This window comes from Bubalus bubalis, chromosome 24, assembly GCF_019923935.1.
Source record: "Bubalus bubalis isolate 160015118507 breed Murrah chromosome 24, NDDB_SH_1, whole genome shotgun sequence".
NCBI classification, from domain to species: Eukaryota; Metazoa; Chordata; class Mammalia; order Artiodactyla; family Bovidae; genus Bubalus; species Bubalus bubalis.
Genome location: NC_059180.1, coordinates 16,484,446 through 16,503,330, shown reverse-complemented (window position 1 = coordinate 16,503,330; position 18,885 = coordinate 16,484,446). Strand labels below are relative to the sequence as shown.

Sequence of the window (18,885 nt, the reverse complement as noted above, 5' to 3'; positions counted from 1 at the left end):
TTGGGGGTGAGTGTGTGTGTGTGTGTGTGTGTCCATGTTTGTGGCACTAGGTGTGAGTTCTATGTACTCATGGTAGGGGGCAGGGTGTTCACTGGGCCCGGGGGTGGTGAGGGATTCATGCCCTACAGATCAGTGTCTCTTTGGCCACCTCTCCCCACCCCCACCTTCAGGGAAACCCAGGCTCCAGCCAAGTTCATTTCCCAAGCTGTGACCATAGGCTCCGGGAATAGATGGAACATCTGTAGGGGAGACAGGGGTCACCTCTGCTCCAGCCCAGCCGGCCCACACCTCCATCACCACCTGAGTCAGCACTGCCCTGGGTGGGGAGAAGGGCAGGCTCAGTGCCAGCCCAGGTGTGCCCTCCCGGCCCCTAGCAGGAGGGCAGGGGCTCCTGCAGCCTGGGACAGGCTCCTCCCTAAATCTCACTGGTGGACCTGGGTGGGTCATTTGTCTTCCATGGGCCTCTGTCTTCTCATTTGTGAAACAGGGGGCTACTCTGTGCATGGTGGTCAGTTCATCATTCAGTAGTGACTGAGTACTCAGAGCGCCAGGACCCCAGCACTCTTGGGGTCCAGCCTGCTAGGAGAGACCTCGATCACACGGATCAGTTTGGCAGTGATGGGCGCTGGTTGGGCATGAGTGCACTGTGCTCAGGGAGTGAGGGGGACTGACCACCCCTGCCCACAGGAACCCTGGGAGCCCCTGCGGGTCTGTCTTAAGGACAGGTCCTCTTCCAGGTACAGAGTGAAGTTTTTTTAAAACGTTTTGTTTTGTATTGGAGTATAGCCAGTTAACAAAATTGTAATAGTTTCTGATGGACAGCAAAGGGACTCAAACATATATACACATGTATGCTTTCTCCCCCAACACCCTTCCCATCCAGGCTGCCACATAATAGTGAGCAGAGTTCCCTGTGCTACACAGTAGGTCCTTGTTGGTTATCCCTTTTAAATAGAGCAGTGTGTACCTGACCTCCCCGAACTCCCTAACTATCCCTTCCCCCCAGCCTTCCCCCAACCCCAGCAACCATAAGATGGTTCTCTACGTCTGTGAGTCTAGGAGTGAAGTTAAGGAAAGGCCATCCAGGCAGTGGGGATGGAGAGAGAGCAAAGACTCGGTGACACGATAAAGAAACTGTGTGGGCGTGGCGGGCATGGGGCTGGCAGGGTCTGCAGGGGTCAGGTCACCAGGGGTCTTGACTGCTGAGCCCAGGACTTGATCTATAGGTGATGGAGCAAGCTGTGGGGAGGGCGTTGAAGCAAAATGGAATGAATTAGGTGATTCAGTGAGACCACAGGTGTGGAAATGTTTCCCGAACAAAACAATGGACTCCTGAGAGCATCACTGTTTTCATAATAGGAACTCAAAATGCTCATTGAATGATTGAATGGATGGATGGATGGATGTGATGTGGGGAGATGGAACATCAGAATCACTGAGCTGATTGTTAAAAAATACACACTCCCAGGCCCTGCCCTGGCGACTTCGTGGCCTCACGTCTCAGAGGGGATGAATGTATATTTCTAATCAGCCCCCCACCAGGTGGGGCTTCCCTGGTGGCTCAGTGGTAAAGAATCCACCTGACTGAGACTCAGTTTCGATCCCTGGGTCAGGAAGATCCCCTGGAGAAAGAAAAGGCAACCCGCTCCAATTTTCTTGTCTGGGAAATCCCTTGGACAAGAAGCCTGGTGGGGCTACAGTCCACGGGGTCGCAGAGAGTCAGACAGGACGGAGTGACTAAACAATAACCACCACCCAGGTGGGCAGCTTGAATAAACCAGAATTTGGGAAACCCCAGAATGAGACAGGGATGGGCTCCAGAGTCAAGCAGTCATGAGATCCTGCCCTCTTCCCTCATCCCCCCATCTTCCTCCTCCAACTCTGGGGACTCCTCCTGTAGGACATGCCCCTCAGCCTCTTGTCCTGGCGGTATGGTGACCTGCGTTGGCAGAATCTGGTCTCCTTTCCAGCTGGTGGGTACTGGCCCTTTAAGATCTGGAGAGGGGACACCACCAGGCTGGGCAAAGACAGTGACCACAGGTGCCAGGTGGTGAAGCTAAAAATACTGAGTGATGTGGACGCCCAGGCTGCAGGAGCCAGGCAGTGCTAGTGCGTAGTGTTGGGGGGGGGGAGTTCTGGAGTGTTTCTTTCCTACTGGAGGAGGGGCAGTGAGCAGTGAGGTTTGGTGGGGTCACCTTGGGGGTTTAGAGGAGCCTGCTCCCCACCCCCACCACTCTCAGCCTTTCTCCAGCCCCTGGAAGGCGCCGGGTTTCACTCCCAATTTGCTGCCGTGTTTAGCCGCCCCAGGGAATGCTAACTCTGCAGCATCCTGCTTCTCTGGGAGGCTGGGGAAGTCCTTTCTTCCCTTTGAGCCTCTGTAAAATTAAAGAACTGCTGGGGCGCTTTTAGGGACAGAGATGCAAGAAGGGATGTAGGGAGACCAGTTCCCTCATTCGTGGATTCAACAAAGATTCCCCAAGGCTTCCTGAGGACTAGAAGCTGAGGCCAAAGAGATGAACAGGAATGAGGCATTTCCCTGGAAGAGCCAGAAAACACACACTGAAACAATGGCTTGCAGCGCAACGTGCTGTCATTGAGGTGTGAACTCCGTTTCTGTTTGGGGCTGAAGTGAGAATCCGCCCCCACCAAGAACTCATCTGCATTTAATGAGAACTTGTCAACAAAAGCATCACCCACCAGCCATCTCTATTTGATGTCTGATGCGTGATTAGGTGAGGCTCCACCGACGAGCCTGGAACCACATGTGCGTCAAAGGGCAGACCCTCCCGGGCTGCTCACGCAAGGTCCAGAGAGGGCTGGGTGGGGTCGGGGGAGACTGCTCCACTCAGTCTTTTGGGGACCCAGGCTCCGCCCACCTGTGATGCTGTCCTCAGCCAGGGCTTTAGAATCCACTGGATTCTCTGCTTCCATGCGCAGCCGAAGAAGAAGGGTGGAGATCACATGGAAGGGTTTTCCAAACCAAAGCTGCAAGTGGCCTACTTCACTCCTGCCCACGCTATGCGGCCAGGGCAGCTAATTACAAGAGAAACTCGGAAACGTAGTCCTGTTGTGAAGATGATATGTTTGGTATACACGAAAGCACTTGGCACAGAAGAGGTGCCCAGCGCGTTCGTGCGGAAATTCTGCAGACTTCACTGAGCACCCTCCGTGGGCTAGCCCTAGAAACTGGACAGAGAAAACACATCTCACCACTCTCACTGGAATTTTTTTTTTTTTTTTTTTTTGGCCCTGCAGTGCAGCACACAGGATCTTAGTTCCCTGATCAGGGATCGAACTCATGCCCCTTGCATTGGGAGCATGGCGTCTTAACCACTGGACCACCAGGGAATTCCCTCTCATTGAGCTTTTATCAAAGCGGGAGTCAAACAAAACCCAAGTAAACAAACAAATACAGTCATCCACGTTCAAACCCACTGTTGGGACCTCCCTGGTGGTTCAGGGATGAAGAATCCGCCTTGCAATGCAGGGTACAAGGATTCAATCCCTGGTCAGGGAACTAAGATCCCACATGCCGCCTAGCAAGTAAGCTTGGGTACCACAACTACTGAGTCCATACATGGCAACAAAAACACCCTATGTGACACAAAGAAGATCCCGCATTCCTCAACTAAGACCCAATGCAGTCAATAAATAAACAAATATTATATATATTTTTAAAAAGATACTGTTAAGGAAATTAGCAGAGGCATGGTAGGGAGACACCCACTTGGCATAAGGGGGAGGGGCTGCTGCTGCTGCTGCTAAGTCACTTCAGTCGTGTCCGACTCTGTGCGACCCCACAGATGGCAGCCCACCAGGCTCCCCCATCCCTGGGACTCTCCAGGCAAGAACACTGGAGTGGAGGTAGGGACAATTCATCTGAGACCTCAAGAAAGAGAAGGAGCTGAGCAGAGTTGGGGGAGAAGTATTCCCGGCATAGAGAATAGGGAGTACAAAGGCCCAGAGGCAGGTTAGAGTTTGGGGAATGTGAGAAAAGATCAGGTCAGTATGGCCAGGGCAGGTAAGTGATGGGGAGAGACATGGGCAATGAGGGGAGACGGGAATGGGCTGGATCATACAGGCCTTGTGAGCCTTCATGCGGAGGATGGATTTTATTCTGGTATAAAATGCAACTGGAAAAGCTTCAGAGGCTTTTAAGTAGGGGGAAGTGGCATAAGTTGATTGGCATCTTAAGTGATCACTTGGGCTCCTCTGGGGAGAATCCATGGCAGCCAGGCCAGAGCAGACACCAGAAACCAGTGTGGAAGTCATGGTGGTGATGGAGGGGGCCTTGGTGTTGGCCTGGACCAAGGTGTCCCTAGGACGTGGGAGAAATAGATACTTTCTAGACATATTTAGGAGACAGAACTTGCTGATGGGTTAAAAGAAGGGAATCAAGGATGAATCTGAGGTTTCTAGGTTGGATAAACAACGTGTGGATGAGGGGAAGGCTCAAGGGCAGGAAGAGATATAGTGGGAAATTCAGGAATTCAGCCATGGAGGTTTTCAACCTAGAAGCGCATGAGACGCCCAGGTGAAGATGTCAAAGGGAGACTTGGTACTAAGAGACTGGAGCTCAAAGTGGGAGTCTGTGGGCCGCCTAGGAGATGTCAGAGACTTTGGCATGAAGGTGGCTCTGAAAGCCATGAGGTCACACTGGAGAGACAGGGGAGAGGCCCCAGGACGGAGCCCGGAGGAACACTACAAACGTGAGGTCACGTGGAGGAGATGCTAGCCAGAAATAAAGTAGGAGGAAAACCAGGAGCGTGGGTAGTCATGGAAACCAAGAGACAAGTGTCTCAAGGCAGAGAGAGAGGTGGACAACTGGCTTCAAAGATGCCGAACAGCCAAGGAAAAGGAGACTAGATCTAGCAGCACGGAAGTCGAAAGTGACCTGGATAATTACAATTCCTGGCGGGGTGGAGACAGGAGCAGGGGTGAGTGGAGACTTCGGTTAAAGATGGTGGATTGAATACACACATTTAAGTTCTCTGTGTCCTGAAACCCCATGAAAAAGAAATGAGTGGGTTTTATTTTTTTCTTTTCCATTATGGTTTATTACAAGATACTGAATATAGTTCCCTGTGCTATACATCAGGACCTTGTTGCTTATCTATTTAATATATAGTAATGTTTATCAATTAATCCCAAACTGCTAATTTATCCCTCCCCCCGCTTTCCTCTTTGGTAACCACAAGTTTGTTTTCTATGTGAGTCTGTTTATGTTTTGCAAATAAATTCGTCTGTATCATATTTTAGATTTCACATATGTGATATCATCTGATACTTGTCTTTGTCTGACTTACATCATTTAATATGATCATCTCTAGATCCAGCCATTTTCCTGCAAATAGCATTATTTCATTTTTACGGCTGAGTAATATCCCACTGTGCATAATATACCACATCTTAGTTATCCATTTGTCTGTCAGTGGACATCGAGATTGTTTCCACATCTTGGCTATTGTAAATAGTGCTTCTATGAACATTGGGGGTACATGTATCTTTTCAAACTAGGGTTTTCTTTGGATATATGGCCCAGAAGTGGGAGTGTAGGGTTGTAGGGCAACTCTATTTTTAGCTTTTTAAGGAAACTCCATAGTGTTGTCTACAGGGGCTGCATCGATTACATTCCCACCAACAGTGTAAGAAGCCCTTTTCTCCACGTGTGAGTGGGTTTTAAGGTGCATTTATTCGTCTTTTGTTGCCACCAATACAAACTACTGCAAACTTAGTTGTTTAAAACCAAATTGATTATATTACTGACTATATGTCAGAAGTCCAACATGGGTCTCCCTGGGCTAAAGTCAAGATGTTGACAGGGCTGCTCTTGGGAACTCTTTCTGGAAGAACTTTCTGGAAGTTCCAGGGGAAAATCCACCCCCTTATCTTTTTCAAGGTACCGCCTTCCAGAGGGCCCCCCTCCTTCCAGCGAGGCAGCATCTCTCTGGCCCTGCTTCTCTCAACATCTTTATTGGACCACAGCTGGGAAAGGTTCTCAGCTTTTAATGCTGCATGCTATTATCTTGGGCTCACCTGAACAAGCCAGGATTATCTTCCCATCTCAAGGTCCTTAACCTTAATCACACCTGCAAAGCCTCTTTCTGTCACCTAAGGTAACATACTCCCAGGTTCTTGGGATGACGACATAGACATTAATGGAATTAGGTGGGGCATTATTCTGCCTCCCACAGCATGAATCAGCAAGGACTTATACAGTGAAAAAGGAGACAAGAGCAACACAACGTTGCAATCTAGAAAACAGATGAACATGGTGAGGGATATAGCAGTCCGGTGACACAGCACCTCAAGTGAACCCTAAACTGGGCATGAGAAAAAAAAAGGGGGGGCACCACAATTTCCACCACAGAACCTCAAAGGGCCCTAGTGTTAATGGACGAAGTACCTCTGGAAGGGGGAGTAAAGCTAGGGCCAAAACCAGGAGGATTGGTCTACGAAGGGCTTTAATTCTCAGATTTCTTTCTCTGCTCAGCTCCGCGGGGCAACTGCCCCTCCCCCACCCTGACAAAGACTGAAGGCTTATTCCCAGAGAGGATAAAACACAGGGTCTGTAAACTGGAGGACAGGGCACCCTGAGGATAAGGAGGAGTTCTATGCTCTACTGGAGGGATTATTTGAATATTTGCATCTTGAATGTGGGGCGTCCTGCCCCTGCCCCCATCACCTGGAGCGTCCTTCCCACCTCGGCTCCCAGCACAGTGAAATCTGGTCCAGACTCTCCAGGAAGGACACGGCAGAGTTCACTCCCTTCAGCCTCTGAATATATTGAAGATGGGTATTTTGTTCTTGCTGGTCTCTTATTTCCTGTTTTAGTTTTCTTTTCTCCCTGCGTGCATGCGAAGTTGCTTCAGTCGTGTCCAACTCTGTGAGACCCTGTGGACCCTAGGCCGCCAGGCTCCTCTGTCCATGGAATTCTCCAGTCGTGAATACTGGAGTGGGTTGCCATGAGCTCCTCTAAGGGATCCTCCCAACCCAAGGATCATACCTGTGTCTCTTATGTCTCCTGGATTGGCAGGCCGGTTCTAGTGCCACCTGGAGAGCCCCCCAAAAAACTACTACTACTATACGCAGAGATTTAGGAACATATATTGTAACTATGAAATGAAAACTAGATGCTATTTTGAAAGAAAACGAACCTCCAAGGATGAACAAAACAAAAATTTCTTAATTTAAGGATATTATAGCAATGGGAGTTTCGGGTTAGCAGATGCAAACTAGCATACGTAGAATGGATAAACTACAGGTCCTACTCGACAGAACACGGAACTGTCTTCAAGATCCTGTGGTGAGTCAGAATGAAAAAGAATATATTGTATATATGTACATATATCGGAGAAGGCAATGGCAACCCACTCCAGTACTCTTGCCTGGAAACTCCCATGGATGGAGGAGCCTGGTAGGCTGCAGTCCATGGGGTTGAGAAGAGTTGGACACGACTGAGCGACTTCACTTTCACTTTTCACTTTCATGCATTGGAGAAGGAAATGGCACCCCACTCCAGTGTTCTTGCCTGGAGAATCCCAAGGATGGTGGAGCCTGGTGGGCTGCCGTCTATGGGGTCGCACAGAGTCGGACACGACTGAAGCGACTTAGCAGCAGCAGCAGCATGTACATATATATGTATGTATAACTGAATAACTTTGCTGTACAGCAGAAATTAACACAACATTGTAAATCAACTATACTTCAATTTTCCAAAAAAGGATATCATAGCAGAGTTCAGTTCAGATCAGTTCAGTCACTCAGTCGTGTCCAACTCTTTGTGACCCCATGGACTGCAGCACGCCAGCTTCTCTGTCCATCACCAACTCCCAGGGCCCACTCAAACTCATGTCCATCTTGTCAGTAATGCCATCCAATCATCTCATCCTCTGTCATCCCCGTCTCCTCCTGCCTTCAATCTTTCCCAGCATCAAGCTCTTTTCCAATGGGTTGGTTCTTCACGTCAGGTGGCCAAAGTATTGGAGTTTCAGTTTTAGCATCAGTCCTTCCAATGAATATTCAGGACTGATTTCCTTTAGGATTGATGTTCCTTTGGGATTGACTGATTTCCATCAATCCTAAAGGAAATCATAGCAGAAATGGAAAACATTCAAGAGTTAGGACAGGGATTCCCTGGTGGCTCAGTGGTGAATCCGCCTGCCAATTCAGGAGACACGGGTTTGATCCCTGGTCCAGGAAGATCCCACATGCCAAGGAGAAACTAAGCCCGTGCACCACAGCTACTGAGCCTGCGCTCTAGAGCCCGGGAACCACAACTACGGAACCCACGTGCAGCAACCACTGAAGGCCAAGCAGCTTAGAGCCTGTGCTCTGCAACGAGAAGCCACTGCAATGAGAAGCTCACGCACCGAAATGAAGACCCAGTGAAGCTGAAAGAAAGAAAGAAAAAGAAAAGGAAGAAAGGGAATGAACAGCCCCATTAAAGAAGGGGACAAAAGATCTGAACGGTCACTAGATCAAAGATGATATACAGACAGCAAATAGGCTTATAAAAGATGCTCAACATCAGATGTCATCAGGAAATAGCAAATTAAAACCACAGTGAGATACATTTACACACTGATCCAAAATATTGACAACTATGAATGCTGGTGAGGATGTGGAGCAACAGGAACTCTCATTCATTGCTGTGAGGACTCAAAAATGATACAGTCACTTTGGAAGACGGTCTGGCAGTTTCTTACAAAACTAAACATAGTCTTTCCATATGATCCAACAATAGCATTCCTTGGTACTCACCCAAATGAGTTGAAAACGTATGTCTGAACAAAACCCTGAACATGGATGTTTATAACAGCTCTTTTTCATAATTGCCTGAAAACTTGGGAGCATCTAAAACGTCCTTCAACAGGCGAATAGATGAACAAACTATGATATATCCACACAACGGAATATTATTCGGTGATAAAAATGAGCCATGAAGCCACAAAAAGACATACAAGAATCTTAAATGTATATGGCTAGGTGGAAGAAGCCAATTGGCTTCCTTGGTGCCTCGGTGGTAAAGAATCCACCTGCCGATGCAGGAGACGGGGGTTCGATCCCTGGGTCAGGAAGGTCAGGAGAAGGAAATGGCAATCTACTCAATATTCTCACCTGGGAAATCCCAAGGACAGAGAAGCTATAGTCCATGGGGTTGCAAAGAGTCAGACATCACTCAGCCACTAAACAACCACCACCACAAGACGAAAGAAGCCAGTCTGGAAAGGCTATGAGCTGTAAGCCTCCAACTCTATGACATTCTGAAAAAGTTACACTAGAGACAGAAAAAGATCCGTGGTTGCCAGGGGCTGGTGGGGAGCGGGGAGTGAGTAGGTGGAGCACGGAGGGTTTTTAGGGCAGTGGGACTATTCTGTATGATACGGCAACGATGGGTCCATGACCCCATCTACCTGTCAAAACCCATAGACTGTACAACAGAGGGAGCCCTCATGTAAACTATGGATTGTAGTTAATATTAGTTTATCAGTACTGGTTCATCAATTGTAACAGGCTCACCACACTAATGCAAAATGCTAACAATCAGGGAAAATGCAGAGGGGGGAGGTATACACAAAAACTCTCTGTACTTTGTGTTCAGTTGTTCTATAAATCTAAAACAGAAAATCTATCATAAAAAGGAAAAAGGGGGAAAGAAATCATAGTATCCCACAGAAAGTTGTGTTTCCACCCTATGTAAATACTATCGATCTTTTTTCCCCTTTTGGCTGTGTGGCAAAGTTCCCCAACCAGGGATCGAACCCATGCCCCCTGTAGTGGAACCACAGAGCCCTAACCACTGGGCCACTAGGAAAGTCCCCAACACTATCAATCTTTTTTTTTTAATTTTATGTATTTATTCATGTTTGGCTGTCCTGGGTCTTCGTTGCTGCACGAGGGCTTTCTCTAGTCATGGCAAGTGTGGGCTACTCTCTAGATGCCATTTGCAGGCTTCTCATTACGGTGGCTTCTCTGATTGCGGTGCACAGGCTTTAGGGCACGGACTTAGTCACTGTGGCACATGGCCTTTATTGCCCTGCGGTACACGGGATCTTCCTGGACCAAGAATCGAACCCACGTCCTCTGCATTTGCAGGTGGATTCTTAACCACTGGACCACCAAGGAAGTCCCGCCAACACTACCAATCTTATCAATACTATGATGCAATATTCCCGGAGGGCGGGAGACAGGAAGTGGAGGTAATGGACGTCGGAGAGCTCCATCTTCATCTTCCAGCGTGGGAAGTGGAGACGAAAAGCATAACCTAAAACCTGCTACGCAGGAAACATAGGAATGAAAACTACTAATAATCAGCTAAAAGAATGGAAATAATTGTCCCAAAGCAGTGGGAAATGGGAGTGGGAGCTGCCCGTGTTTCTTGATAGAAATGGATGGAGACGTGTGGTGGAGGGGAGTCCTAAAGAATCCAGGGCCCAAAGGAGGGGTTGGCCTCCGGAGAAGGGCCTCCCCACCCCCACTGAAGCTGCTGGAAGAAGTGAGGAGTGAGGGGCTGGGTGGGTTTGTGCTTTGATGCTACTGCTACTGCTAAGTCGCTTCAGTTGTGTCCGACTCTGTGCGACCCATAGACGGCAGCCCACCAGGCTTCCCGTCCCTGGGATTCTCCAGGCAAGAACACTGGAGTGGGTTGCCATTTCCTTCTCCAATGCATGAAAGTGAAAAGTGAAAGTGAAGTCGCTCAGTCGTGTCCAACCCTTAGCGACCCCATGGACTGCAGCCTACCAGGCTCCTCCATCCATGGGATTTTCTAGGCAAAAGTACTGGAGTGGGGTGCGATTGCCTTCTCCGAGTGTTGATAAAAGGAGCCAATAAAACTGCATCCGGTCCACCTGTATTCTCAGTGAAATGGGAACCATGGTTTGAGAAGAGAGGGGAAGGTGGGAGGACCTTGCCGCTCAGAGGAGGGTGCAGGGGCCAACAGCATCAGCACCCCTGGGGGGCTGGTTAGACATGCAGAAGCTCAGGCCTCACCAAGATCCCTAGGAGAGGCACAAGCAAATTAAAATTTGAGAAGGCCTGGTCAGAGAGAGTGGGGAAGGGCCACTGGCAGCCATACTGGGGTTGTGGGGTGGCAGCGAGTGCCCCTTGAAGACCATTAAGGGAAACTCTCTACTTGGTGGGGGACCCTCGGACCAGTGCTGGCTTGTACGGTGCAGGCAGAAAGCAGGTGATGGTTGGCATTTTGCCCGGCAGGTTCTCCAACAGGAAAGCTGGGCACAGCAGGGTGGAGATGAGGGTGCCAGGGAGCAGCCATGGTGATGGTGTGCGGAGCCCAAGCAGGGCACGGTGGACCGTCATGGCAGAAGGGGGCTGATGGGTGAGAAAGGGATGGGGGCCGTGGACTGGTGGCCTCAATGGGGTCAAAAAACTGTTGCTTGTGGGTACCAGATGAGGATGGAGAGGGAAACACGGAGGGAGGTGATCAAAACAGAATCTCAGAGCGGGTGGGGTGTGGGGTAATTACATGGTACGGGATGTGAGCCTCAGAGGTGGAAGGGAGCAGAAAGGGTTAAAGGTGTCAGAAAAGGCCAGAGAACCGAGAGGCTGAGATCTCCAACCTCCATCTGAGGTTTGAACTCCGAAGGTCTAGTGATGGTGAGAGAAGAGGCTGATTCCTTTGCCCTGGGCGTGGCCGTGCATCAGGACTTCTGAAAGCTCCCAGGCAGACTAGAATGTGCTGCAGAGTTTGAGAACCACGGGTGTGGACAAGGAGACCCAGGTTCTGACAGAGAGAAAGAGACACAGGGGAGTAGCCGGAAGGCTCCCTGGGGCTGGCATCGCTGATGGAGCCTGACCAGGGGGAAAGGGGAAGCCGGGTAGGGCCCGCGTGTGGCAGGTGAGAACGTGGAGATGTTGTGGTCTTCCCGCTGGAGAACTAGATACTGAATGTGTGCGCGCACCCGTGCGTGCGTGCAGGCGCGTGAGACAGAGAGAGACCCAGAGACAGCGAGTCCGGCGGCCGGCGAGCCCCTCGTCTGTCCTGCACTGCGGCGAGTCGGCCACTAGAGAGAGCGCCGCGCCCGCACATGCCAGGACGGCCCCGCTCGTTCCGTCCGTCCGTGATGCTTCGGTCTTTTTCTGAGATTTTATGTCCAAGCTTAGATTCTGCAGGTACATACCCCTGGGTTTAACTCCAGGTGCCGCTACTTTTAGACTGCGTGACTTTAGCCAGTTACCCGACCGTTCTGTGACCCAGTTTCGTCCTCCGTACAGCTGTGACTCTGACCTGAGACGGTTCAGAGGATGAATGAGGTCAGGCGTGTGAAGCGCTGTGCCACACTGGGTGATGGCTAACCCGATCTGACAGTGCGGGAGGTTCTGCCACCGCCTCTGTCTCTCTCTGCTTCTCCTGCAGCCCCTCAGCCCAGCCCTGCCCAGCCTAGATCCAGGGGGAGAAACAGGGGTCAACTTCTGGAATGTTCCAGAGCAGAGGCAGAGTTAAGGGTGGCCTGTAAGGCAGGGACAAGCCTGGGTGCCTCCCTTTCCTGCTCACTCTTGCTGGTTCTCTTGTTTGGGAGCAGACCTCACCCTGTGGCTCATTCCTGGCCATGGTCTTGTCCTTCTGATCCCAGGCCTTCTCCTGCTCCTCCAGGCACCCAGGGGACCAGCAGTTGCCCTTGCCTGGCAACCATATCATCCTTGAAAAATGTCACTGTTCTGGTGCCCCCCAAGGGCTCAGAAGGGGTGCTCCATCCTAACTGCCCCCATCCTTCCAGGATCCTGCCCAGACCAGCCAAGAGCTGACCTACGAGGCCACACCTCCGGGAGAAGTGTCTTCGTGTATCTGTGTTCCCAGGCTGGCCGAGGCCGCTGGTGTGGAGGTCACAGCGTGCAGAAGACCCACAGAAGCAGCCCCCCTTGTCTTATCCTTGGTGCCTCAGAGGGGGTCTAGCCTTCCTGACTTTTTTTTATCAATGCTTTGCCAACATTTTACAAATCAGATCCAGGTTTCTAACTTCTCCTGGAAAATTAGAAGCTCTGAATACCTGAGTTCACATTCCCACGTGACAGCAATGGACCACAGGGCGGGGAGGCCACCACTCAGACGGGCTAGGGCTCTCCAGCTCACCACTGTCCCCAGCCCGGGTCATGCGCCCCATTCACAGTCCCTCCCTGGGGACTCAGTGTCTCAGTCTGTGACTCCATGAAAGGAGAACTGTGCCCGAGAGGCTTCATGTACCTTGTCCATGTTGCAGCCACTGGCCCCAGGCAGGCAGAAATGCAGAGGGAGAGGGGACCTGTAGGGGCAAAGAATCCAGGGGCCAGAAAGCTGCTTGGTGTCCTCAGCTGTTGGTGGAATTTCACGGTCCAGAGGCTGAGGGCAAATCACACACACACACACACACACACACACGCCCCACCCCACTGTCCAATCTCTCAGCAGATGCTGTCACTTCTCATCACTTCTGTTCCTACTACCTGGTCCCTTGCTATCTTGTTTCACTTGGCTGGGTACCAGAGCCTCCTCACTTCCCTTCTTGCGCCGCCAGAGGGAGCCTGTTAAAACCTATAATCCACCTCCTCCCTCCTCTGCTCAAAACCCTCCAATGACTGCCAGTGCTCTCAGAGTCAAAGACAAAGGCTTACTGGCCCTGGATGAACCTTCCCCATCACCTCTCATCTCCTCCCAGGCTCTATCAGCCTCGTTGTTCCTGGGCATCCCAAGCATACACTCTGGCCTCAGGGCCTTTGCCCTGGCTCTTCCCTCTGCCTGGCCCACTTGTACCTGCCTGCCTGCCCTCATTTCAGCATGGCTCCCTTCCTCCCTCACTTCCTTCAAGTTTCTGCTCAAAAGGAAGCTTCTCTGCTTTGTCTTCCCTCCATTAATCCCTTGAAGTATGGTCCTTTATTCACATACCCTGTTTCTTGTCTTCTCTCCTCACTACAATGGACGAGGGCAGTGATTTTTCTGTTTTGTTCACTGCAAATGTTGCCTGGTACATAGGAGGCACTTGATAATATTTGGTAATTGAATGGATGAATGAACAAATATGTGAAACGAGGGCAGTAACAATCCCAGTAAGCAGAGTGGCTGTGAGAACTCAGTCAATATGTATCACGCAGGGCCCCAAACTTGGGCTCTAGTGCTCTGTGGTTGGTATCTTAGAATTTTTTTTTTCTTTTCTTTTTCTGTCTGTGCCATGCAGCTTGTGGGATCTTAGTTCCCCAACCAGGGATTGAACCACGCCCTCAGGTTAATACAGAGTCCTAACCGCTGGACTGCCGGGGTATTCCCAGCAGCTTGCCATTCTTCATCATATCATCTTTGAAGTGCAAGTGAAGTCTGAGTAACAGTGGCACATGCGAAACTTCCCTGGTGGTCCAGTGGTTAAGACTCTGTGCTTCCACTGTAGGGGGCACAGGTTCAATTCCTGGTCTGAGAACTACGGTCCTGCATGCCACAGTCAAGGTTGATGTGCTTGGTCTGGCAGCGGCCTGGATGCCAGGAAGGTTCCACGTCGGGTGTGCATCAAGGGGCCCCAGGCATCCGTGATGCCCAAGGCAGCATCGTGTTCAATAGCAAATATAGAACACTGTGGCGGGCAGAGAGAGAGGCTTGGGTAGGAAGCGAAAGCTTCTCTCCTGCTTTCTAGACAAGAAGCCTCACATTCTGTAGCTGGCCCTTGTGTCAAGGACACACACCTCACAAACAGTATGTACTCCAGCCATGGGCACTGTTGCTGTTGTTACTCAACGCCCCACGATCAGAGGGAAATAGTGCCCAGCAAGAGAAAGCCCCCAGGCTCCCGGGCCAGCTGTTGCTGTAAGCAATGGGTGGAGGACAAGCCCCGCCCCTTCCTCTCAGCCTCAGTTGCGCATCTGTGAGCTGGGAGAGCACCAGGCAGGTTTCCCTCTGAAACCTGGGGGACGTGTGGGTGGCAGTCATGGTTTCTGGTCAGGGATTGTTGTGGCTGCTCTGCTAGGAGCCTGGTCGGGGCTCATTTTCAGCCTCCATCTCCAAAATGTTCAAAGGGGGATAGAGCTTTAACCCCTGAGGGATGGGTAACAGGGGACCAGGTTTTCGATGGGGACTTCAACCCAAGCATCAGTAGCACGCATGGCCCATAACTTCAGGAGGTGGCCGCAGACCCTGATGGCCAGTGCGGGCCCTGGCAGTGGCCTTAGCCCAGTGGAGGCTGCAGAGCTGATGAAAAGGGGAAGCGCCCAGCACTTTGCCCCCGACCCTGTGTCCTGCCTAAGCCCGCATCTCTCTGGAGCCGCTAGGATTGGAGCCATTCTGCCAGATCCACTTAATTAGCCAAGCTCATCAATTCCCACAGGCTTCTCCTCCCCACCTAATTAACTGACTTAATTAGGGCTTGCAGGCCTGGCTCCACCCAGCCTCCCCTCCCTGCTGCAACCCTGCCCACCTCCTCTCATCCACTCAGGACTGGGAACCGGTGGGGGCCCAGCACTCAGGCCTCCACCCAATGCCCCTCCCTCTGGTAGGACCAGCCCAGTGCCTCTCCCCAGGCTGCAGCCCAGGAGTAAAGGATTGGAAACCGAGAGTGAGAGGTGGCTGGGAAGAGGGATGCAGGTGAGATCAGTGGGATCAGGTAAGAGGAGGCCAGGATGGTGGCAGCTGGAGAGGCTGGGCAGCCAGGTGGTTAGGGGCCTGGACTCCAGAGCCGGCCTGGATTCGAGCCCCAGCTAATGGGTCAGCCTCGGCAACCTCTCCCCTCCCTGCATCTCGGATACAAAATGATCGCTCACCCACACAGTAAGTATATTATGAGGTTTAAATGAGTTCATATGTTTAAAATGCTTCAAATCTGGCCAAATCTGTGTTTGTTAAATAAGTAGGAGGGGCTGGAGGAGGGGAGGGGACAGGCAGAAGGGGCCATCCCCAGGGGTCAGGGAGACCCCCCCCACCTCCACGGAGGCTCTGGGGTGCAGGCAGTGGACTGGGCCTGGGAACTGCAAGCAGGGGCTGCCAACTGGGAGGGACCCTTGGCCTGTTGTTGTTGTTGAGTCGCCAAGTCATGTCCGACTCTGCAACCCCATGGGCTGCAGCATGCCAGGCCTCTCTGTCCCTCACCATCTCCCAGAGTTTACCCAAGTTCATGTCCATTGAATTGGTGATGTCATCCAACCATCTCATCCTCTGTTGCCCCTTTCTCCTGCCCTCAGTCTAGTGAAACCCTTGGCCTGGGAGAGGTTAAGAGGACAAGTAGCAAGAAGGGCACAGGACAGGGTGTCCCGTTCCTACTCCAGGGGACGGGAGAGGCTGGCCTTGTTAGCGCAGGACTGCCATGGTCATGCCCCAGTTTCTCCATCTGGGGAAGGTCTAGCCTTCTGGAAGCACCTGGCACACCCTCGATGCTTGATAAATGTCGAGAGACTCATCCCTGAGCAGTGAGGTGACACAAAAAGATGCTCAATGGCCTTCACCTCCCTGGGGACCAAAGCAAAGAAAGCGGGCTGAGCAGGCAGCAGGCAGGATGCAGATTAGACCTGAGGTGGGACTTCCAGGGTAGAGCAGTACAAGATCCGGAAGGTGTGAAGGAGAAAAAGTGTGTCTGAGCTGCTGAGCGGACTCCTTGGGAGAGATGGGCAGTCATCAAGGATCAGAAGGGAGTAAGATGAGGCCCTGAACACTGCGTGGCCCTTTACCTGCTTAGCTCAGAATCTGACATTTATTGGTGTAATTAGTATAGAGATTCCCACCCCCACCCCCCACTAGACTGGAAGCTCCTGAAAGCAAGGATTGTCTGTTTAGCCCACCTTTTTATCCTGCTACCCTTTTACAGTTGTTGTTATTAAGTCACTCAGTCTGACTCTTTTGTGACCCCATAGACTGTAGCCCGCCAAGTTCCTCTGTCCATGGTATTTCCCAGGCAAGAGTACTGGAGTGGGTTGCCATTCCCTTCTCCAGGAGACCTTCCAAACCCAGGGACTGAAGCCGGGTCTCCTACATTGCAGGTGGATTCTTTACCCCTGAGCCATCAGGGAAGCCCCCTTTATGCAGTAGGTGCCCACGAATAAGTGTGAATGTATGAATGCACGCACGCATGCAGGAACCAGAGGTTCCTGATGCTTAGAGGGAAGTGGGCCACATGGCAGCCTAGGCTCCCACCCTGCATGCTCAGCTGTGACTGCCCCCAGCTCCTCACATAACCCCAAGAACAATACCCTAAGGAGACAGGAGCTGGAACTCCCAGGATTCCAAACTCCTGCTCCTGGACACACTGAGCTCCCTCTGAGAACCTCCTCAGACATACTGGGGTGCTGAGCAAATAGTTATTATGGCAGACAGAGAGGAGAACCTTTCACTTACACCTGCATCCTTAAACACTTTAGAAACCCCCATTTACACACAGTTTACACTTGGGGGTGTAAGTGACAGAGACCCTATTCCAACTTACTTCAGCACGAAAGGGACTTTATCAGGTTACAAGACTGAAAAGTCCAGGGACTTCAGGCATGGCTGGATCCAGGGGCTCAAATGATGGCATGTGGCTTCTGATACTCTCCATCTCTTGACTGTCCTCTGCTATGTTGGCTTCTTCCTCTGGGAGGTTCTCCCTGGTGGAAGCAACTCCAGGCTGACATCCCACCCTCTTTCAGTGCAATAGTAAGCTTTGGCACATCAGCCTGGCGTGGATCACAGACCCATCTTAGAAACAATCACTGTGGCCAGGGGGCTGGCATATGCTAATTGATGGGAGCTGGGGTCACAAGCCCAGCCCTAGAGCTGAAGAGGTAAGCCCCACCTTCAGAACCCCTAGTGAGTAGGGAAAGGTATGTCAAGGAATGTGAGTTCCCAAAGAAAAATTGAGGTTCTGTTGATAAAAATGAGGGACAGATGATACAGGGTACCAGAATTCCACTCCAGTTGGAATAGGTGGGCATCAAGCCAGCCTCAGGGCCCTGTTCTAAGTGCTGGTTATTTGTGGCAGACATTGTCCCTTCTCTCCCTGTGTCTCCTTGGAATGCATGCATGTTCATGCTTAGTCATGGCTGACTCTTTGTGACCCCATGGAGTGTAGCCCACCAGACTCCTCTGTCTATGGGATTCTCCAGGCAAGAATACTGGAGTGGGTTGCCATTTCCTCCTCCAGGGGATCATCCCAACCCAGGGATCGAACCCAGGTCTCCTGCTTGGCAGGCAGATTCTTTACCACTGTGCTACCTGGGGAGCCCCAGGTCTTCTTAGGCCCCTTCCCCACTTCTACTCGTGCATCCTTGCCTCTCTTCCTGAGTACCTGCTCTGTTCCAGTCTGCTCTGCCCATGTCCACAGCACAGTCTGCACCCCCCACCCAGCAACTCTCACCAATGACTGACACGAGCTGGGATATCATACGTGTTCCGTGTATGTCCATGCGTGTTCTGCACTATCTCTGAGAGCTCTCCAGTGGGTTCACCTCTAGTTGCCCGCAATGGTAACTTGTCACTGCCTCCCTGACTCTTTTCTCTACCCTTCTACCTGGGATCACCTAACAACAACAACAACAAAAAACTGATCTCAAATTCCTGGCTCAGGGTCTGTTTCTAGGAAACCCAAACTAGGACATCATCAAAGCCAGCCCCCCCAGAGATGCGCACCAGACCGCACTGGCTTCCTTCAGAATGTCTATGTTCCTGAGGCAAGAGCAGAGATTGAATGGGCTCTGAGTAGCCTCTGCTCCAAGGATGCTCCCGGGTCCCCCTGCAGTAAGTGTGACAGGGGAGGGGCAAAGACCTATCAGATCCTCAGGTCACAACCTCCAGGGAAGCAGCCACATCCAGCCCTAAGGGGCCTGAGTGTCCTGATCTCCCATAAGCAGCAGGGACAGGTATCGGGGGCCCAGGAGCCAAATGTATTGGGTTGTCCAAAATGTTCATTCGAGCATTTCTGTAACCCGAAAGAACTTCTTGGCCAA

At 51.3% G+C, this 18,885-nt stretch overlaps 1 protein-coding gene across 2 annotated transcripts in view; it reads left to right on the top strand.

The window, feature by feature from the left end:
• The window catches only part of SBK1 (SH3 domain binding kinase 1), a 43,785-nt gene that overhangs the window by 1,487 nt on the left and 23,413 nt on the right, over positions 1-18,885 (top strand). The window contains exon 1 of one of the 2 annotated variants that reach the window (XM_025274670.3): positions 12,103-15,742. The exons of the other annotated variant lie outside the window; for it this stretch is intronic. The gene's annotated coding sequence lies outside the window, so the exon portion shown is untranslated. Of the gene's footprint in view, positions 1-12,102; positions 15,743-18,885 lie in introns of those variants that run through there. 2 annotated transcript variants of the gene reach the window in all.